The sequence below is a fragment of the Mustela putorius genome, unplaced genomic scaffold, assembly GCF_011764305.1.
Source record: "Mustela putorius furo isolate JIRA1106 unplaced genomic scaffold, ASM1176430v1.1 tig00000145_pilon_pilon_pilon, whole genome shotgun sequence".
Lineage (NCBI taxonomy): Eukaryota > Metazoa > Chordata > Mammalia > Carnivora > Mustelidae > Mustela > Mustela putorius.
The window spans coordinates 19,288,731-19,311,023 of record NW_025421294.1 but is presented as its reverse complement, the minus strand read 5'-3'; the positions used below and the strand labels follow the sequence as shown (position 1 = coordinate 19,311,023).

General features: G+C 46.9%; 1 protein-coding gene and 1 long non-coding RNA gene across 5 annotated transcripts in view; one reads left to right on the top strand and one right to left on the bottom strand.

Annotated features, from left to right (window-relative positions):
• The window catches only part of FGF1 (fibroblast growth factor 1), a 99,140-nt gene that overhangs the window by 57,303 nt on the left and 19,544 nt on the right, over nucleotides 1-22,293 (bottom strand). Inside the window, exon 3 of one of the 4 annotated variants that reach the window (XM_004744724.3) lies at nucleotides 8,811-8,860. The exons of the other annotated variants lie outside the window; for them this stretch is intronic. The gene's annotated coding sequence lies outside the window, so the exon portion shown is untranslated. The remainder of the gene's footprint in view (nucleotides 1-8,810; nucleotides 8,861-22,293) is intronic. 4 annotated transcript variants of the gene reach the window in all.
• Nucleotides 8,552-22,293, top strand: part of LOC123390761 — a 54,088-nt gene continuing 40,346 nt past the window's right edge. The window contains exon 1 of the long non-coding RNA XR_006605338.1: nucleotides 8,552-20,749. This is a non-coding gene — a long non-coding RNA (uncharacterized LOC123390761). The remainder of the gene's footprint in view (nucleotides 20,750-22,293) is intronic.

Sequence of the window (22,293 nt, the reverse complement as noted above, 5' to 3'; positions counted from 1 at the left end):
ATCAACCCCCCTTCCCCATAAGCACCTCCTGGCAGGGCCAGTGATAAGAGGCAAGGGGGCAGGAGGCAGAGGGGAAAGGGCTGCAGGGGTGGGGTAGGGGCCCCATCCACAGACAAGGAACAGGGAAAATTGACCCAGGCGTGCCCACCAGCTTGCCTCCCTGTATCTCAACCCACCTTTCTCCTGTGACTTGCATCAGCCGCCAGGAGCCCACATAGCTGTGGGCAGAGGTCAAGACCCCTGGCTTACAGTTCACATATAGAGGTCTGAGTCCCAGATCTGCCTCTCTCTTAACTTTTTTTTTTCTTTTTGATAAATAAACTTTATGTTTTAAAAGCAGTTTTTAAGTTCAAGGCAAAATTCAGAGGGTTCCTATCTGCCCCCCACCATGCACTGTCTCCGCCATTAGCAACAGCCCCGCAGGAGCTGTGCATTTGTTACAGTGATAAGCCCACACTGACACATATTAATCTTCCGAAGTCGGTAGTTTATATCGGGCTCACTTGGTGCTGGGCATTCGAAGGGTTTGGACAAATACATAAGAACATATATGCAAATTGTAGTATCATACAGAGTAGTTTTACCCCCTAAAAAGCCTCTGTGCTGTTCCTGTTCATTTTCCCCCAAGAAGCCCTCCCGGCAGCAACCACGGATCTTTCTACTGCTTCCTTAGCTTCCTTAGTTTTCCCTTTTCCAGAATGTCATACAGTTGGGATCACACACTGTGCAGCCTTTTCAGATTGGCTTCTTCCATTCAATAACATGGATGTAAGTTTCTTTCCCATGTTTTCCTGGCGGATAGCTCATCTCTTGTTAGGGCTGAATAGTATTCCATCGCGTGGACGTGTTACCTTTTCTTAGCCTCAATCTCCTGGGCCGTAAGACAGGGCTCTGGGTCACAGAGGCTGAGAGAGGGCATAATAACGATAAGCATGGAAGTTTGAAGTGCTGGGGACCAGCCACCCTGGTAACTGCCTCCTTGTGCTTTTCCTCATCCAATCCTTCCTGAGACCTGTGACATCGGTATTATGAACAATCCCAAGCCCCTTCCCTGACAGATGCAGGGAGGTTAAATAATGGGTCAAGGCCACACATCCAGGAAAGAAACCGTCTGGAATTCAAACCCAACTGTCTGACTCCAGGTTTTAGTCCTGAGGCTCTAACCTTCAGGAATGTTCTTACCAGTATTTGGGACATAGAGAAAACATATCACCAAATGTTAACCTCTTGTTATTTTTGATGTTTCTGAAGTGGAGCCATTTAAATCAGAGGGTCATGATTCTCTTCTAAGGAGAACTATGAGGCACCGAGATGTTGAGAAATCTGCTTGAGCCACGCAGCGAACGGCTTGTAGGTCCGGAGTTAAGAGCCATGGTTAATGGTGGCTCTAAGCTGCTCTGAAGAGAGTACTGGTTGATTGGTGAGGGTAGCATCTACTCAGCACTTACCAGATATGTTATCCCCCTGATGCTATAACAGCCCATGTTAGGAAACAGAGGTGCCCAGGAGCTCTGCTCGTTATAAACCCCTGAAGTTTCTCCTGAGTTTCTCCCAAGTTCCCCCTCCCCCAATCTCCCTGCTCCCCACTGCAGCCTGGGCCAACATCTGCAGCCCGGGCGTGCGTCACAGCTCAGAAGCAGTCCAGGAGTGTCTGGGTCTGTCCAGTGTCTGGCCCGAGGTGTGGGTGCCTTGGCAGCCGGCTCTAACCCTTCCTCATCATCCTGGTCATAGTACCCACTGGTCCCCAGCAGGCAGCCTCAGCCTGGGCACACCTGCTCACTCCCTGTCCCTTCCACTTCCTTCTGCCCTGGATTTCCAGACAGAGTCAAAAATGGGTTCACATCAAATAAGATTTGTTTGCTTTCAGGGTAATTTTCCATTTATAGATGGCTTTCTCTCAGGAGGCACCATCCTCCTTCCTCTGTCTCGGTTTTTTCTGGGTATTTGAGGATAAACTCTTGGTGGTTGTTTTTAAGCCCTGTGGTCAGCAGCCCAGCCGGTCATTCATTCAGAATGTCTCCAGAAAGCCAGTGGTTACTCTTATAGGATTTATGCTAATTTCTGTGGTCTCTGAGACCTCTGAGGAACTATGGCCACAGAGCCAGTGTGTCATATCAAAAAGAAATATCTGACCTGGGCTCGTCCTGGTGAGATGATGAGGATGGCACTGGCAATAGTAAGAGAAGCCGGTGCTTAGAGCATACCCCCTGCCTCCAAGTGCTAAATGGGATTTACTGGTTCCTACAAGGCGGGTGCTGCTCTGATCCCTTGATACAGATGGGGAATTGAGCCAAGTCCACGACTGACCACACAGTATGTGGGATCCTGCCGACTTCCCTGGCCCAGTCACCCTGCATGCCCCTTCCCACCCTGGGCTCTAGCCATACCAGTATTGGTTTGATGCCTTGGATCACTGTGCTCTCCTGCCACAGTTCCTTTGCACAAGCTCTTCTTGATGCTTGGGCCACTGTTCACTCCTGTACCGTACACTTAATCTTCCCTGATCTGTCTTTCAGATCTCTCTGTGATTCTTGAAGGAGGCTCCACTGGATCCCCTCCCTCACACCCCGGGCGGGGCAGGGTGCCCCATTAAAACTCAGTTGGCGCTGCCTGCCTCTCATCAAGGGTAGTGTCAGAACTGAACTGCTTTTATGTGCACAGTTTTCTGATTAACGTCTGACTCTCTCTTCAGACCCCAACTCTGTGAGAGCTGTGGCTTGAAAGTGCTGCCTTGTAGGTAATTCTGTCATTGCACTTACCACACTGCACTGGACGGATTTATTTATTCATCTTTCTCATCTCTTGATCTGTGATTTTCCTGAGGGCAGCATCCGGGTCTTTTTCTAACACGGTACTCAGCTCAGTAAATATTTGGTGAGTTGAACTGAATGTACTGGTTTTAGTGGGATAGAGTAACTGGGGAAAGCACCCCTGAAGACTCAGAGCTTAGGATGGGGTGAGCCCACAGAGTATAGTTATTCTGAACCCACCCCCTCACCCTTGGAGATCTGGAGGGATTTTAGAGGCAAGGTGAGATTTTTAAAGCTCAGTTTCTTATAGTTTTAAGCCAAGTTCCTTGTAATTTGGATCACAGAATAGAGGGACCCATGACTTCCCCAAAGAAGCATCGTATTACAGTTACTAATCCAAGAGAAGGGAGAAAGAAGGGACATCTTCAGCTCAGAGGTTCAGCTGAAGTTGAGGAAAAGTGGAGCAGACATAACTACTGGAATCTCACTGACAATCATGTGGGGATTTGGCCTCCTTACAGTTGGCGGCCTTGCGTCATTTCCTTATCTCTCTTGGATGACCTTGCCTGGCTGGATGACCTTGGATGACCTTGCCTCCCCCTGCTGTCGTTGCTGACTTTGACTCTGGAAATGCTTTGGTCTGGTTACGTGGAAGAACCCCTCCTCTTGGGGGCTGGCCCTGTCCAGGACCTGGCACCCCTCTGTCTGACATATGAGTCGTAGGGCTTCCACACCTCAGAGAAAGAAGGGGATGGAGTGGAGGGAGAGAGAGAACAAACGGGGCTTCTCCTCTGACTGGGGGATGAGCAGGACAAAGGGCAGGTCGTGGGCGACAGGCCTGGGGCTCACCCAGGAGAGTTTTGAGACGATGATGCCAGGAGGCCACAGGCTCCCACATCCAAGCAGGGCTCTGCCCACCCTGGTTCCAAGGAAAACACGCAGCTGTTTGCAAAAGCTGTTTGCTTTCATCCTGCCTCCTCCTTCCTATCATAACACATCATGAGTATGTTCCTTGGAGGTTTGAATAGTCCCTTTTAAGAAGTTCGAGGGAAACCATTTTCTGAGTAAGAGGATTAACCTAGTTAAATTTAATAGTAGCACATGATAGATTAACAGTAATGTGAAAGACACTGAAGCTCCAGTGACCCATTATGATGCTTGTAGATTGCCAGGCATTTTGCAATAAAAACACTACCTAGTTATCCCACATGTTTGATTGAAGGGACAATACCCTTGCCTTGTCCCCCACTGTGAAACAGCTCCTAGCACACTCCCTGACATGTACATAAAATTTGCTTTGCCAATACTTGTTTAATTAATTCGGGAAATAGGAGGCTAACTGAAGGTTCTGACAGCGTTCTAGAGTGGGACAGAAAGCCTTCATTCGAAGCATATATTGCTCCAGTGTATTAGGTAATGACACATAGAACTGTTTGCCATTCTCCTTTGGCTTCTAGACCTAGTTCCCGTTTGTCCAAACTTATGAATGTAATTTTTTAATCCTTTTTTTTTAAGATTTTGTTTATTTATTTGACAGATAGCACAAGTAGGCAGAGTGGCAGGCAGAGGGAGAGAGAGAAGCAGGCTCCCTGCTGAGCAGGAAACCTGACGTGGGCCTCTAGCCTAGGACCCTGGGATCATGACCTGAGCCTAAGGCAGACACTTAACAGGCGCCCCTATAAATTTATTTCTGAGAGTGAACAGTGTTAAGTGGAATCCCAGTGGCTTAAATCAGATCAGAGGGTGTTTTGTTTTGTTTTGTTTTGCTTTAAATAGCAACAAAGGAGTTATTTTTGAAGAGGAGGCAGAGTCCTCTGTAACCTGATAATATAGCACAAACATTGATAAAGAACATCTCGGGGTATTAGTGGCTGAGGTAGAAGAAGGATGTGCTGAAGTTGGAATTGGAAGATTAGAGCAGCTATCCAAACTTGAAAATCAGACTTGTCTGCCTGCCCTTCCTGGGCTGGGCCCCGGATGGTGCTGCGGAGCCCACGTCCAGAAGAGGGCGCTCCAAGCTAAGTGTGCCAGGGGCTGGGCCCAACTAGCAGGTCTCCAGAAGAAGCTGTTTATGTTATGTCTTGTTTCTTTTCCAGGTTTTCACATTCTCTGTAGGAATAAGAGAGAATTTTCTCCCTCTGTGCCAAAGAAGCCTCTTTTGAAAGTATAACTAAAGTGATGATTTCACAGATTAAGTACCAAAACCCAAAAGTATAATCATGTTTAAACAAAAAAATTTAATGGCCCTCAACCTTTGGTCATTCTGAAATCTGTGGACAAATTTCCCACACCAGGAACTCTTTTAATGTGTTTAATGGGCCCTCTGGAATCAGTATTTTCAAATATCGATCCTACATCTAGAAAATGGATGATCAAATCAAGAAGGGGAAACTGACTTTATCTTTCGGAGAGTTACATAGATGTGTTCTGTATTTGTCAAGTTAGTGAGGAAGAGGAACCTAGCCATGCACGTTGCGGTCCTTACCCACAACACCTTGATTAAAAAGAAAGCTGTGTATTCATCAACTGTAAAGCTTAAAAGATACTTCAAAGCCTCGTTTCCATTTACAAACATCTTGGGAAACATCTTTTTCCCTACATTTTTTATTCCTGGGCCCTGAGGGACAAGCAGACAGATTCAACAAGTACGTGGAAGAGACAGCACACTCTGTACAGACTCTGTGGCTGGCACATTTAATATTAAGAATTTGTCCTATGACGGGACTCACACCAGTGTGCAGAGGTCCCTGTAGGAGGTTCATAGCAGCACTGTTCATCATAGCAGGAGCAGCACCTGGGTGGTTCAGTTGGTTAAGCATCGGACTCTTAAGTTTCTGCTTAGGTCCCGATCTCAGGGTGGTGGGATCAAGCCCCGTGTCAGGTTCATCCTCATTTGGAGTTGGCTTGTCCCTCTCCCTTTGCCCCTACCCTCCCCCAATTTGCACACACACTCTCTCTCTCTCTCAAATAAATAAAATCCTTTTAAAAATCCTGCTTAAATAAGAGCAGGAAATTGGAAACCACGTGTACCAATCATAGAATGGTAAGTTGTACAGCCAAGCAAATACCAGGCAGCCTTAAAAAAGAGACCTGGACACATACGAACATAGATGAGTGGGGGAAAAAGGAAGCCCTAGGATAACATATGTGGAATTATTCTGTAACTTGTTTTTAAAATTATACGTGTGTCTGTAGCTACATGGCTAGAAACCTAAAACAATTATTAGCTCTGGAGAATGGGATGGGGTGGGTGAGGAGGAACTCCCATTTCTTTTGGGTTTTTTTTGCAGATATTTTTCTGATTTAAAGGAAAAACTAGTACCACTTTTGAAGCCCTCTGAAAAGAGGGCAAGAATACTATTCACTCAGTCTTTCCCTTCTGCCCCCAAACTTGCTAAATCCCTCCTCCTGGGGAATCCTTCCTACTGTACCCACCTCTGCCCTGGGTCCTCTTCTGTCCCGCAGGGCCTGGCTTCCCAGAGGAAGCCAGAGCCCCGGCACCTCTCCATCATCGTCAGTCCTCTGGAGTCCTCCTTCCACCCCACCCTTTTACTTAAAGTGCCTGTAACCAGGGCACCTGGGTGGCTCAGTGGGCTAAGGCCTCTGCCTTCGGCTCAGGTCATGATTCCAGGTTCCTGGGATCAGGCCCTGCATCAAGCTTTCTGCTCGGCGGGGAGCCTGCTTTCCCTTCTCTCTCTGCTTGTCTCTCTACCTACTTGTGATCTCTGTCTGCCAAACAAGTAAATAAGATCTTTTTCTAAATAAATAAATAAATAAAGTGCCCATAACCTCCTCCAATAACAGAATTGCAGACTTGTGACCCCTGAGCCAGATGTGGCCTGAGGCTATGTAGGTGGCTAGGGTCACATGTTTGGTTGTGTTTATTCTTGACGGATTTGATATTGGGAGATCTGCCCTAGAATTCCTGCTGTCTCTCTTTTCTTTAACCACCGGAAGATCTGGCCCAGTACACCCACCTTCCTACATGGCTGGAACTGAGCATCAGCTGGACCCAGGATCTCTACCACTGTCTTACGGACTCTCCTGACCCCCTGGGCAGTGGAGCGTTTGATGCCATTTTATACTCTTCTTCTCTGTTTAGTTTCAACAGTAGCACCAGATTCTAAGTTTTCTCCTTTCTCTTTAACTGCCCTTGTTCAGCATCCTGTCCTGGCTTCTTTTCCTTTAGCCATCCTTTGAATTCCAGCATCCATCAGGGGTCTGTCCTTGGTGTATGTGCTCTCCTTATCTCCCTGAGTGTCCTTGCCTGCCTCGGGTTCTGCTCTCGTCTCCCAAATCCCAGGTAACCTCTGCCTTCATTCATGACAGTACAGTGGTTACAAAGTAATCCAAACCACAGACCTTAGTCATACTCCCTTTCCCTCAGTACCCACAGGCCTCTCCTAAGGATTTGACCTACATATTCCTTACATTTCATTTCCTTCCTTTACTATCATCCCCATCTTGAGTCAGGCCAGCAAAATCTTGACCCCTATCCAAAGCAATTGCTTCAACTGTTTCTTTCTATAGCTTGGTACTGTCATGTCATCCACAACATCTCCAGCCTTGTCCTCCCAAACCACAAATCTGATCAAGCCTCATCCTTGCTCAAATGACCTTCCATATTCTTCACTCTCTGCCGGCCCAAGTCCAGTGGTCTGCTTTCAGCCTTGAGTCATTCAGGCAACAAACTGAGCACCCATTATTTGTCAGGCCTTGAAGACACTTCGTTGAGAACAAGTCATGATCCCTGCCTTTGTGGGACCATGTTGTACCTGGGACCTTACAGACTCCCTACCCCCAACATGCACACACACATTAAAGGACAAACTAAAATTCAGTTATCAAGGGATTATAAGAATAAAGAGTAAAGCTAACTTTAGGATAAGCAGGCAAGACTCCTTGAGGTGATGACATTTAGGCTGAGACCTGAAGGAAGAGAAAATGCAGTGGGTAATTCATTCCGGACAAAATCTCTCCTTCTCATGCTGGCCTTTCTTCAGTCCCTTTCTCTGTCTACTCTGCACTCCATGCAGGCTGAACCACCATCAGTACTCGCATCCACTATACTTGGGGGTGTTTCCACCTTAGCTGTGATCTTCCCATAGGAAAGAACTGGCTTGTTCATTTGGGTCTCTGGTGCCCGGCACATGGTAGGCTCAATAACTGAGATGAAAAACTGGATGGTTGGATGGATGGATGGATGGATGGGTAGTTGGTTGGCGGATGGATGGATGGACAGAAGGATGGATGGATAGGTAGTTGGGTGGTGTATGGGTAGATGGGTGGATAGATGCATGCATGGATGGATGAATGGATAGGTGGTTGAGTGGATGAACAGGTAGGTGGCTGGGTGATGGATAGGCATAGGATGCGTGGATGGGTGGGTGAGTAGGTAGATAGATGGGTGGGTGAAAAAGCATATATGCTTTAAATTGAGCTGGCTGTACTGTCTTTTGGAGATGATTTTATAACCAACAAAGCTGAGGCTTGGAGTTTGCTGGAGTTGGCTTGTGCTGCGAGAAAAGTGATGGAAAATTCTCACTCAGGTTCTCTGCTACTTTAGCTACACATTGTTCTTCTATTTAATCATCCTTATTATTGTGAAATGGGCAAGCATTTTTTTTATTAAGGTGGAATTGACATGCAATATTATATAGTTTTAGGCATGCAACATAGTAATTCAACAATTATATGCATTACAAAATGCTCACCATAATGTGTAATTACTATCTGTCACCATATAAAGTTACTATAATATTACTGACTATATTCCAGGCAGGCATTTTGTCTTACAAATAAAAAACAGTAACAATTAAAAATTTTTTTCTCAATAAACAGCCCTTAACTGGGTCTTGCTTTAATTCTACGGGAATTTTTGAAGGCAGAAAAACATGAGGCACTGTGCACAGTGCTTAAGTGTCCAGCCTTTGGGGCTGGATCACGGTGTTCAAATACTGGTCCAGCCACTACCCACGGTGGGAAGTCAGTAGGTCCTAGGGAACCTCACCAAGCCCTCAGTTTCTTTATCTGTAAAATATGACTGACAACAGTACGTACTTTCAGAGGGTGGCTGGAGGATTCAGTGATAACGTATAAGAGCACAGCATCTGAAACAAAGTAAAGGAATCAAACAACTAGGAGGTGCTGCTCTTATGGGACTGAGGATTCTTCAGCCTGGCCCATCCAAATGCCTCCTAAAGCTTCTAGAAGAATCCTAGCCAAAGACGACAAAGGGCATGCACTTGGAGCTATTTTTCTGGTAGAAGAGGAGAAATTCTCTTGCTCCTATGCTTCCTGACTTCAGAGTAAGCATGGAAATGGCCACAGATGCAGCAACACACACACACACATCCAGCTTCCATCAGCTTCTGACCATTACCCTGCTCCCACGGCCCTATGTTACGCTAGTTCAAGGCCGCTCTAACCAGCTACAAATAGAGCCAGATGGCAGGGTTATAAGGTACATCACGCAGTGAGACTGTAGTTTCTCTTTGTCTGATCTGGACTTCCTCACAAGACCTCGGCTGTTAGGTGGCTGAGAACAGCTCAGTATTGTCCAGTATAAGAATTTAAACACAGCTGTTAAGGACTACTCTGCCCCTGAGATTCCCCCCTCTTTGGCCACCCTCTCACTCCTTTTGGAAGTATCATCTAGTGTTAAGGGGAGTGAGGGTCTCTGAGTCTCTCATCAGAAGAGCTGAGACCCTCATTCACAGGCCTCTGGGGACCAAGGTCTCAAGCATGGAGCACTTCGCCTGCCCAGACACTGCCCACTCAGGGCCTTCATGGCTCAAGTTAAGGTTCTGGTCTGCCTCAGTGTGGTCAGGGTTCAGGGCGGCTCCTTGGCTGACTGGCTCCTGCTGGCCATGGGCTTCTCGCCTCCCCGCCCAAGAGGTCTCCCTCTAACCCCACAGCAGGGTCACCCCGCAGTGACCTCTGGCTCTCATCTCAGCATCTGCATCATGCAGGGAGAGCAGGAGGTCCAGAGTATGAGTTACGCCCACTTGCCCTGGATCACACCCATCCACACTCTCAGCCCTCCAGGCCTCCCTGTGTTGTAGGCCAGCCATGCTGCCCCCAGCTCATCCAGATGCTTCCTCGGCCAAACTACCTCCACCCCCTACACACACACACACACACAAACATCCCTTTTTTTCCACCTCCACCTCCGGATGCTCTGGGAGCAGACAGGTATCCCCCCTACACAGAGGTGGAAATGCTACAGTCTCTCTCTCTAGGCCTAGACTTAGCTGTATTAAATGGGAAGCCAAGCAATTCTGTGAGTCTTTCTTCTACAAATCTTGACAGTTGAGCTGACGATATGTCCTCTTTATTCTGTGTTCTCCTTTCCTGGCTCTGTATGACAGGCTCCCTGACCCAACCTCTGGGGAAGGAGGCTCCAGATGGAGCATGGTTTAAAGGCAACAGGATGGGGTGAGAGGGATCAAAATACATTGCTTCATATTTGCCAGATACTCTCTCTCTTGCACCCATGTCTGTTCTAGGCCTACCATAGCTAAAAGCACCAGTGTCTTTCAAGACACTTTTCTTTGCTTCATTCTCACCTGTGTTCATTTAGTGACAGTTACTGAGCCCCTGACGTGCAGGCACAATGCTGAGATCCAAGTCAGTAACTGCCTGCCTTGCAGATGTAATATGAATACAGCAGAACACCTTGAACAACATGGGGTTGAACTGCGTGGGTCCACTTATATGTGGATTTTTATATGTGGATTTTTCCACATATATATCCCTTCCTTATGATTTTTTTAACATTTTCTTTACTCTAGCTTAGTTAATTGTGAGAATGTAGTATAGAATATACCAAATATGGGTTGACTGTTTATGTTATCATTCATGCCTCTAGTCAACAGTACGCTATTAGTAGTTAAGTTTTTGGGGAATCGGAAGTTATACATGGATTTCGGACTGCACAGGAGGTCGGCCCTCCTTCACCCCCATGTCATTCAAGTGTCAGCTATATTCTCATCATGTGAAAAGCTGCTCAAGATCATTAGCCATGAGGGAAGTACAGATCAAAACCATAATGAGTTACTATTTCCCACCCACTAGGACAGCTATCATCAAAAGATGGATACTAACAAGTGTTGGCAAGGATATGGGGGAGTTGGAGCCCTCATACATTGCTGATGGAAGTGTAAAATTGGTATAGCCACTTTGGAAAGCAATATAGCGGTTCCGCAAGTGGTTATCCAGAGAGTTAACCATACGGGCCTACAATCCCACTGCGAGGGATATACCCAAGAGAAATGAAAACATACAAAAACATGTACCTTAATGTTCATAGTGGCATTATTCAAAATAGCCAAAAAGTGGAAACAACCCAAATGTCCATCAAATGATGACTAGGTAAATAAGACATGGTGTAGTGGCATAGTGGAATATTACTAAGCTATAAAAAGGAATGAAGTACTGATAACATGCTACAACACAGATGAACCTTGAAATCATTACGCAGTGTGAACAGATGTGGTCACAATATACTCTATTTTGTATGATTCATTTGTATGAAATGTTCAGAGTAGGCAAATTCATAGAAGCAGAAAGTAGTTTGGTGGCTGCCAGGGGTTGGGGGTGGGTAGAATGGGGAGCGGCTGCTTAATAGGTGTGGGTTATTTTTAGTATGATGAAAATGTCCTGAAGGGATATAGTGGCCGGAGTTGCACAACTCTGTGAAAATAGGAGAGCTATTGCATTGGACACTTTGAATGAGTGAAATGTGTGGTATGTAAATTATTATCTCAAGAAAGCTGTGAAAAGATGGGCTCATTTCATTCTCCCATTGAATATCTTTCCCAGTGCCTTATATCTCCTAGAACAAATATGAGTTCAACTTCCAGTCATTGCAGTACTTTCTCCAATACACTTATTAGAGTCTGATAGTAGGTAACTTAAATACCTATTTAATGATTTTTAAGCAATTATGTGCTATTAGAAGGTAAGCTCTAAGAGAGCAGGGACTTTTGTTTTGTTCATTGTTATATCCACCATGCTTAACATAGGCCTGGCACATGGTAGGGTCTCAAACTGTCATTGAATGAGCAGATGCTTTCATGGAGCTCACACACCAAATGGACACAGAAGGCCAGTGATGACTGCTATTCATCATTTACTCAATGTGTATTTACTGCAGCTTCGTGGTGTGTGGAGTGAATGAATAAAGCAGCTGTGTCTCTGTGCTGGGGGTGGGGCGAACTTACAGCAAGGGAAGCCTATACGGAGAAGGTTTAACACTTTGATGAAACACTGAAAACAAGTAATATCTAACATTCACTAAAGATTTGCATATATTGAAAGCAGAAATTCTGTTAAAGTTCCTCTTACTAGGGCTTTGTGCGAAGTCGGGCTGAGTTAAGACAGTTGTGAATCTTTAAGAAAAAGATTGTGAACGATAGAGGATGAATGAGTAGAAGGTCAATCCAGAAAGAAAGAAAATGGGTGCTCTCCAGTGATTTTGCTGGTTCCAAGGAGGCAACTCCAAGTTATGATTTTAAGTTCTTTTTGAGGTGGGGAGTAATATCGGGAAGGGGGAAAGCGCCAAGAACCATCCTCCATGTCCACTGTTGGGAAGTCTTCAAAAAGAGATAGGAAGGGAAAGAGTGACTCAGTGGCTGGGAGGAGAGGGAACAAGGGTGTTTTAAAGAGATGGGGAAGATTTCATTACAGTGCAATGGCCTTCTTCAAAATGGAAAATTATGGGAGTGACAGCCAAGAGGTCAAGAAAGAGGGCAACAAGATATATGATGATGACACTGTTGGGAAACCAAGGGGCCGGCTTGTAGATACACAGCCCATGGTGGGTGATGGAGGTCTTGGAGTCAAAAATGAAAGCAAGAAAACTAGTCCAATTGACTCTTCTCATACTTACAACCTCCTCATTCCATCTCTCTTTGGCCCCACGTTTTCATTTTAATATGCAGGGTTTCTAGAAAACCCATAATGGGAAGGAGATGTGAAGCAGGGCTAGGAACTGATTAAGACATGACCATGGCTCTTGCGCAAGGCAGATCAGGGTCAGAGACTTGGAGAAATGGGAGGAGACAAGAAAAATGGGCAGAATAAGGTTCAGGGTCAAGGATGACGCCATAGAATCTAGCACAAATTGCTCACTAGAGATTGGGGAAAAGGGAAGGATGGGTCAGAGAAAGACCCAAGACCGAGGAAGCTTACGAGTTTGAAAATGAATGGGTAGATCTTGGAGGATCTTCCTAAAGGGCTCAGCTGAATTTGCAACTAGAGCTCCCCTGAGCTCACTCCCAGAGCTCAGGGGAGCTTAAGAATCAGAGTGAGCCCAACTCACAGATGACCCTGTGAAGGAGAACAAGGCGAGGTTTTCTTTTTTCTTGAGGCCAGGTACCTCCACTGTGTTTTTGGTTTGCCCAGCTATCCACCTGTCAGAAGGAACAGATGACAAAGGTGGCTTGTCTTCTTCAGAGGTGGTCTTGCCAACTGGTTAAGGGCAGGAATTTTAGCCCAGGATGCCGCTGAGGCTCTGAGGCTCCCTGGGTCTGTGTCACTGAGCATGCGTACAGGCCTTGCTCCTTTAAGGACTGTGTCCTTGCCTGCAGGAGCAAGGGTGAAAAGCAAGAGCTATAGCTGGGAGGAAATGGGGTAGTAGAAGTGAAACTCCCAGCACAGTATGCACTTAAAATACTTCCCAGGCCTCGGGGACAGTTTTCTTTGGCTATTTTCACATATCTAGAATCAGGAAGTATGGCATTTTTTTCACAGTGGTATGTAAAATGATGGTGTTATCTTTCAATTTATGATTTCTTACGTTTAATAAAACACGGAAGTAGACATCTAGTAAGAGGCAGTTGGGGTGTTTTGTGGTTATTCTACCTGTGGTAGATTCATGGTTCCATCAACGTCTATGGGTTTCATTTTTGACTCCAGATGGGTTGAGCCTTTTCCCTGGGGACAGAAGCCTGGCCCTGTCAGCCGAGGAGTCACTTCCACTGAGGGCAAGTCTTGGCTTGGCTACTACTCACCATGAGACCAGGGCTAGTGCCGTCACCTCTCTGAACCTCAGTTCTCTCTCCTCTATACGGGGGATAACATGTGAGGACAGAACGGCATAGAGTCCTATAAAGGGCTTAGCACAGTGCTGCATTGCATACCCATTGAATAATGGTGATGATGAGACTAATAATTAAATAATAGCATTACCCTATATAGCCAGATTACGTTTCCTAAGAAGTGTTATTATTTCTGAAATCCCTGGGGACCCCCACCACAAAACATCCAGCTTGGATTCTCAGCAGGAAGGGATCTCAGAACCCAAACCAGCGCTCCTCTCTGTGCTGGCGCGCGTCCAGGACTGCGGCCTCGCCTCCCACGCTGTCCCCCCACTGCCGTCCTCCTTTTGGATCCAGCTTTCCATCTCCCCGGCACTCCCTTCCTCTGGACTTTGGCCCCTCTGGACACATTCCTTTAGGAACTATTTGCCTTGGGAAGATGGCTGGCTCATCTCCCTTGGAAAAGACCACCATAAACCGCAGGGTTTCTCAAGCAACTTCTGACCCAAGAGCTTCCCCAACGAGGTTCCTCTCTGTCCCCATCAGCCCCCTGTCTCCTCTTGCACCACTGCTCCCTTTGCCCAGTGGTCTGCCTCTGTCCTTGCTGGGATTCCCTCAGTACCCGGTAGCCTACATCTAAGTGCATGTTTTTCTCGAAGCCTCTTATCTCTACCTAATGAGTCTGGCTTATCAAAATCAGTCAAGATCTATGTTTATCACCAAGTAACTCACACACCAAGGCCTCCCCATATCTTGAGAGCTCCCTGGCATTTCCCATCCGAAGTTCTCCACAGTCTTGAGAGCATTGCACGGATTTCCTCTCCCAGTGGTAGAAACAGGCTTTCCTCTGGAGAGTGGGAGGCTGCAGGGACTCTACCAGTTCCTTTCTTTATCGCTGATACTTCTCCTCACTTCATGAGGACGCAAGCTGGAACTAATGACTTTTCCCCAGGTTGGCCCTCCGGCAAACTTTCCTCTTTTGAGGTGAGACCCACTCCCCCAATCTACCTTGTTCCACCTTGAATAGCTGATATGCCTCGTTGCATCAGTCCCAGGGTTAGGAAAACCCAGATTTTTAGGTGCACCTTTGCCAACAGAATTGTACTGTTGCACAAGCCACTCCGGCATGGCATTTGATGAAAGTTCTCTGACATCGCTCGTTTCCCCTCGAGGTCTGGTTTTCATGGGGTTGGATCTGGAGCAGCACCGTGGGCCCTCCAGATGCCCCTTGGGAAAGCTGTGGAATTAGGACTTTTCACTGGGTTTGCGACACAGTGGAATGACTCTCATGGTCTAAGGACGGTGCCAAAAAAGTCCTAGCTTCTCAGAACTTGTTTCTGCTCGCTTAAGAATCTTAAGGCCATAGTGCAGTGTGCTGGCTGGGATGGGGCATAGGGCTTCACACAATGCAGTGGCACTGTGGCATCCTTGAATCAGAGACAGGCAAGCACAACATGTTAGACAAGACATATCTATCTGCCTTTCTGTCCATCTGTATATCCTCAGATGCGTTCGCCCCAAAATTGTGGCATTTAAGCCAGGCTGCGGAAGACAACGTGGCATCATAAAGATGTCTAGACTACAGCAAGATGAGCCAAACTCAAGCCAGGGGTAGAAATAAAGCGAAGAAGGGCTGCCCACCTTGTACACAGTTCTTACCCGGCTAATGGGGAGAGGCAGTGGAGAGAAATGAGTGGGCTTTCTCCCACTCCCAAATGGCCACGCTACAGAGGTCTTCTCTTAGGGGGATTTGAAGACTGAAGCACCTTGTGCAGGCAGGTTTTGGAACCTGGGGCCACACTAGTCCAAGCTCTCCAGGGCTCTGCTCTCTGTTCATGCCCGCAAAGGATGGAGGAAACGCGCTGGCTGGCCTACTGGTGGCAGCCTGTGTACTGCCCTCTGGGCACCCAGCTTGTCCCTTTTCCCAGTCTCCCCATCCCGGCTCTCCACTTTGGCCCTGCTCCCATGGACTAGGGTGCCACAAAGATTCTGCCCGCCCGCCCTCATGCACAAAGGCACGTCTGTCTGGAGCAGAGAAGGGCAGGCCCTCAGGGGAGGGCCTGGCCTCCACACCTCTCCCCTTAAGGAAACAGACAGGTCCAGTCCAGTGAGTTGGGGAGAGGCTCTTGCCCTCGTTAAACATCTCACAGGCTCAGGCAGAGAGGCACAGTGACTGCGTGAGAGGAAGGTGCTCTGTTTTGGGCACCTAGTGCGACAATGCTATGTGAGAGGGGTGTGACACCACCCAAATCAAATCAGATTAAACCAGTCCGGAGACAACGAACTGCTGCCCAGTCCTTTGCTCCTCCATCAGTCAAAAATCTGTCCTCTGAAAATCTCCTCGATTTCCTAATTAATACACATAAGAGAAGACACTAACCATTCTGTATTTGTCCTCTCTCCGAGACTGTGATTTACAGAGTGACTTTGAGCTTCACTGTGGCTGTCACTGTTCCCATGCACTTATTTGAGCTACCCTTAGTTAAGTATAAGGGACCTGACAAAACACTAGAAAGGAATAAAGGTGAGGTCATGGTCAAAGGCATGGGCTCTGCAGTCAGGATTCCTGGATTTAAATCCAGAAAGGCAGTTTGCCTACACGAGGAGACCAGGGATGAAGCCTACCCCACGTGCTTGCTCAAAGGATGCAACAAGGTAACACGAGTGAAGCACATGGCTCCCAGCACACAGAAAGCATCTCAGTAGTTTTAGCTATGATTTTTGTTGTTACGATTATTCAGAATGAGTAAAACCCACTTCCTGTGCTTGATGGAGGATGAGAAGTGAAATCGTCCACGAGACAGACCATGTAGGCAGCAGGATGGGAGTGTGAGAACTGGGGAAGATGGAGTCCTGGAGGATGTGGGGGAAGCTGTAGCTGCTCGGCCAGGACAGACAGGCATCGCAAGTGTGGATGTGGATGAGGGAATGGCTTCACCGGGGCCCCACATGTGGGACATAGGTGGTCTTCTCCCCACAGGGGGCTGGGTGCTGCTGGGCAGGGTGATGGGCAGGACACACAGGGTCACCTCATACTCATACTCATTTGGAGTCGGGTCATAGAGGACCTCGGTGCCAGTCCGGACTTCTGACTCTTATCGGCAAGCTCTGGGGAGCCAGTGGAGGTTTTTGTGAAGGGAATTTGGTAGATGCTTCTGGTAACATTTTACAGGAAAATAGTGGTGGTGGGAGAGGGCAGGGCAGAGGCAGAGCAGAGGCCACGGGGCACAGTGCTCTGTGTTTCCATCCCTGAGCAATTCATCAGTCTTCAGGTGCTTGCTTACTGCTCATCTTCCTCCCTGGACTGCACTCTGGTCAAGGGCAGGGGCCGCGTGCTTCCTCAGCACTGTCGTACCCCACTCAGCACCATCCCCGGGGCTCCATCAACTGTTATTGAATGGAAATAGGAAGGGAGATGATGGGTCCAAAACCACGGCCCGGGGTAGGGGGGGACAATGAGGAGGATTTGACAAATGACAGGAACTTAACGTAGGAATCACCAGATAACTCAGGGTGAGGGTACGCAGGATGGAGGCAGGAATGGAGAGGCTGTTCACCGACAAAGTAGACATAAGCAGGAGAATCCCACTCTACAGAGCAGAGGTGAGCTCCCTGGGGCGAGTGCCTCATCGGAAAGGAGTCACCCACCCATTCAGAGCTGAGAGTGGGGCAGGCAGTGGGGTAGGGCAGTGGGGGTAGGGCTCGGTGGAGAGGGGAGGTGCAGGACAGTCAGAGCAGAGGGAAGAGAGAATCTGCAAGGGAGAACAACCTGGAACCTGAACAGAGCAATGGACAGAGGCGGCTACCCTGGGGGGCACTCTGCATTCTCAGATCCATGATATAAGAGTTCTCTCAGGGAAGCCACGGGAGATAGGCCCAAGGCACAGGGCCACAGCATTCAAGGGGGAAGCTGTCACTGGTCCATGCTGCGCAAACCTTCAGAGGCTCAGCAGGTGGAAAATGGAAGACAGAGCTGAAGGATCAGCCTCGTGCCTCTAAGCTCTGTTGTTCTAATTACGCCTTACGCTGTCACTGAGTCCTTCTGGAGGAGGATCCGGATGCCATGGCCTCCATTACCAGAAACTTTCCACGGCTTTCCACTTCCTAGACAGTCAGGTCCAGAGTCTGTGTCAAAGCATTTCAGTGACTCCACATCTGGTCTTAAAAGCACCCCTTCTCCTACATCCTTCCCCATCCCATCAGTCCGTGGCTCTCCCTCTCCTTGGTGCATGCCAGGGACTCTCACGCCTTCATGGTTGGTGTAGGCTGTTCCTTCAGCCTGGAAGGTCCCTTCCCCCACCCACATGGCTGCTAGTTACAACTCTTCTTATCCTTCAAGGCCTCTGTCGAATGCTACCTCTCCTGCAAAGCCTTTCATGATATTTCCAGGAGGTAGGGTCCTTCCTCCCTTCCAGGACCCATGGAGTGCTTTGTCTAGCAATTACTCCATTCTTTCTAGGATTCCATAGAGCTGGTAGCTTGTCTCTCCCCTCTGCTAGCTTATGTATGAGAGCAGAGGACATGTTCTATCTTTGAATCACCCACAACATGAGCTCTCATGCACAGAAGGCAGTCAACCAATACCAGCAAAGTGTATGAAGGGAGAAGTACTCCAGAGCAGGAGTGTCTGGGAGCTCTACCATTTCCCACTATTTGTTTGGAAATTCTGGGGTGCTTCATAGTTATTTGGCCTTAGGGGTCACTCTGTAAATAAATATCTTGGCCCAGCAGTGCATTGCCTTATAAGCACATGTGTTACCCATGATCTCTAGAGCCATTTTGATAGTGAGGATACACTCTTATACCTACATGAAGATTTTGCTGAGCATTGCCTGGAGTTAAAGAAAAATGGAAAAACTTAGCCTGGCCATCAGAAGTGCTTTGTCATTATGTGCTATCCCTGATGGCAGTTTAGAGAAAGCCCTAGACAGTTCCACTAGGATTATAAACGTATTTCAAGAGCCATGAATTAGGAGGATAAAGTTTCCCAAACACTCAATTTACAAACTCAAAAAGCATCTGTTCATTCAATCATCTATCTTTTCCTTCTGCCCCTCCACATGGGCTCTAATGGGATTTAGATGTAATGAATATCCTGATTTATTTCTCAACAGCTTGCTGTCTGTAAGGAAAACATATATTCAAGAAATACATTCAGCAAGGTTCAGTGAGCACCTACTATGTGCCAAGAGTGTGTCTGGGTTAACGATGTACAGTACACGAGTCAGGGTAGTTCTTTCTGCAGTCTGTGTTTTAGGGGTTAGATATTTTCTGTTTTGTTATATAAAACTGAGAACAGTTTAGGACTGCTGTAGACAGTCCTGCCTTTTTTTTTTTCCTACTTTGTTTTTATTTTAGGATAGACATTTATAAAACACAGCTGGCTAAATGCTAAATGCAGCTGTGAACAACAAAATTTAAATATATCTCTAATCCAACAAACCTGGTTCTTGGCAAGAATGGGAAAAAAAGTTCATTGTTTTTTAATTTAGTCTTACACACACACACAAAGAGTAGAAGGGTAATATAGCCAAAGGGTAATAGTGAGTGATTTTTTTTTCTTAAGTTCATTTTACTTGGATTCTGCACTATAGATTGGACAGGAGTTTTCCAAAACATTCAACCTGTGAGAAAAGTCTTCCTCTATTTTCATAATGATAGAAACCACCCTTTTCTGAGCATTCGTTCTAGGCTGGGCAGATGGCTTAAGAGAGCTTTGCCTGACTTGCCTCACTGCACCCTCTGGGGTATATGCCATTTACGCATGAAGAAACTAAGGCTCAGAACAATGAACTCGCCTGCAGTCACACTGTCGGTGAAGGATAGGACCGGAACGTACAGCCAGCTGCCTGACTTCAGGGCCCACATTGTAGCCACAACTGGGATTTTTCTTAACCCACCTGCATTGCGACACAGTGGCACCAAAACATACTTGAGAGGTGAGTAATGACAAGACTGGGAAAATGGAGAGTATTGTAAATGCCATTGCCTTTGCTTTCATTCTGAAGGACAGATGCCAGAAATACGCTAGCTGCTACCCAACAGAACCCCCTGGATAAGTGTCTTTCTCTGTTCTGTATTTCAATACATAGTCATTTTCTCTTTAATAGTAAGATAGACCTGCATACATGTTTTTTAGAAGGAAGTTCAGTAAAGCATGATTAATATTAGTACTACAGACTGAATATCTGGTAATAGAGGGCCCATTAAGTAAATTGTAGGGAAATGCACTGCGACTGTGAAGAACTCTTTTTTAAAAGAATGTAAAATGGAATGGAGAATGCCCGTGATAAAGTGAAAAAGTAAGTTAAAAGTCTATAAATACTGTATGATCCCTTTTTTGTTTACTACACACATGCTGTCTGGATGCATCAATAGACAGGGAGGTAGATAGAGATGGACACACAGAAACACAGGAAGAGGACTAGAAAAAGATTAATATCACCATTATTTTAAAAGCGATCATCTCCGGACAATGGGTAAACTGTTTTTCTGGAATTGGCTACCTTTCCCATAGTGAAATGTATTAATGATGTAAAGATAATAATTTTAAGTAACACATACTCATTAACCCAACAATTTCAGTAAACAATTTTTGAGTATCGACTATGTACCAGGTACTATGTGTTCCAAACATTAGAAAAGAAAATACAGACAAAAAAGAAAATCTGCTGATATCCCTGCACCACTCACATTCTGGACGATCTCCTTCCAGACTCTTTCAGTGCAGTTTTTGGAACTGAGGAGTCAAAGAGCAGGCAGCCCTGAACCCTGGTCAATAGGAGTTCGTTCAGCCAGTCGGGGCCAAGCAGCCCCCAAGTCCCAACTCTGCCACTTGGACCAGTAGACGACACTGCCCCTAAGCTTTAGCTCCGTTCCCAGTGACCAGGACTAAGAGTGGTACCCGCCTCACCCGTCTCTCAGAGGATGCAGTGAGTTACAAGTAAAGTACCTGAGGTACATAGTAAGTCATGTTATTATTATTGCTGTATGTAGAACAGATACGCTGCAATTCTGCTTTGTTTTCCTTCTCCTTTCTTCCCAAGAGTGTAAATAGTTGTGTTTCTCTTGGACAGCAGAGACTACTGTTTGGGTCCTTTGGGCGTATAAAGTCACCTTTGGCTTTTGTGTGCAGGTGAGACCACCCAGTTAAAGCCTTTTGGCCTCATACCCAAGCCAAAGCTGTAAAGGACAGAGAGAGGGGCCATGGTGGAGAAGAGCTTGTGTGCGCCTTTCAGAAAATCGTGGGAGTCAGTGCTGGACAAAAATCTTAATTGGGTTTGGAAACCTAATAAATCTGGCAAGTTATAGGCAATAGGACATCTAAACTTTCATGGCTTATTCTGATCACTTCTTGCCTTTGAGCCTTGGTGTTCTATTCTGTCTTCTGAATGGGGGTACTTAGGGCTCTTGGGAAGGACAATGGCCCAGTGGCAGGCTCATTCTTGGAAGAACCTGCCTGTTTCTAGCCGTGGCATGTCCTGGCTGCAGCCTAGCCACCATCATCTCCTTTCTGCACAGTTCTGAGGCCTCTGAACTCATGCCCTGCCTTCCCTCTCACCCCTCTTAGGGTCTGTTCTCCACTCACAACCTGATAAGCATCTTAAAATGCCCATCATTGTATGTTACCTCCTAATTTGAATCCCCAGTGACTTTCCACCACCCTCAGACAAAAGCCCCAACTTCCGACATGACTCCACCTCTCTGTGTGATCTGTCCTTTGCATGCTTCCCCATTTTGAGCACATCTTCACCCTGTCCACGGTGCTTGAAGTATCCTGGCCTTCTGTTGGAATTCTAGAACACACCACCCACTTGCACACCTCAGGACCTTCCCCCTAGTCTTCCTTCCACACAGAATATTCTTGGCCTTACTCTTCGCTTGTGTGATGCCCCTCGTTCTTCTGGCCCTCTCTTCTGTGCCACGACCTTAGAGAGGCTTTCCCTGGCTACCTGATTTGTCACAGCTCTTCTTGTTGGTGCCTTGTTTGTCCCTTTTCTAGACTTGGCCTGAACAAATGTCTACGATTTCACATATTTATGTGTTGGCTTACTTGGTGTGTATGTCTACGTGCTCAGCCTGCCTGTCCCCGGTGTTCCCTACCCTTTGAGAATATAAGGTCTCCGAGGGCAGGGACTGTATCTTTCCCTTTGTTGCCATGTCCTCTGGCAGAAGCCCTCTGAGAGAAGATGCCCAATAAATATGAAGGGAAGTGAGAGAAGGAAGGTGGGAGGAAGGAAATCTCCGAAAAGGGGGATGCTTTTCCAGGCAGGCCAGTTCCCCGGGAATGTGGGCAGGGTGTCTTGCTCAGCCCTAGCATTACTGTGCAAGTTTAAAAATAAAACCCCTGGGTGGAGTGAGAGGCCTTCAGAGAGGATGGGGGAGAGATAATGAGAAACATGAGCAGCCAACGCAGGCCCAGCAGGATGTGGGACTGGCCAGGAAGAGAAGGGGACCTTAACTCCGGGGAAACACTGACTTTGGGGGTGTAATACTCTGAC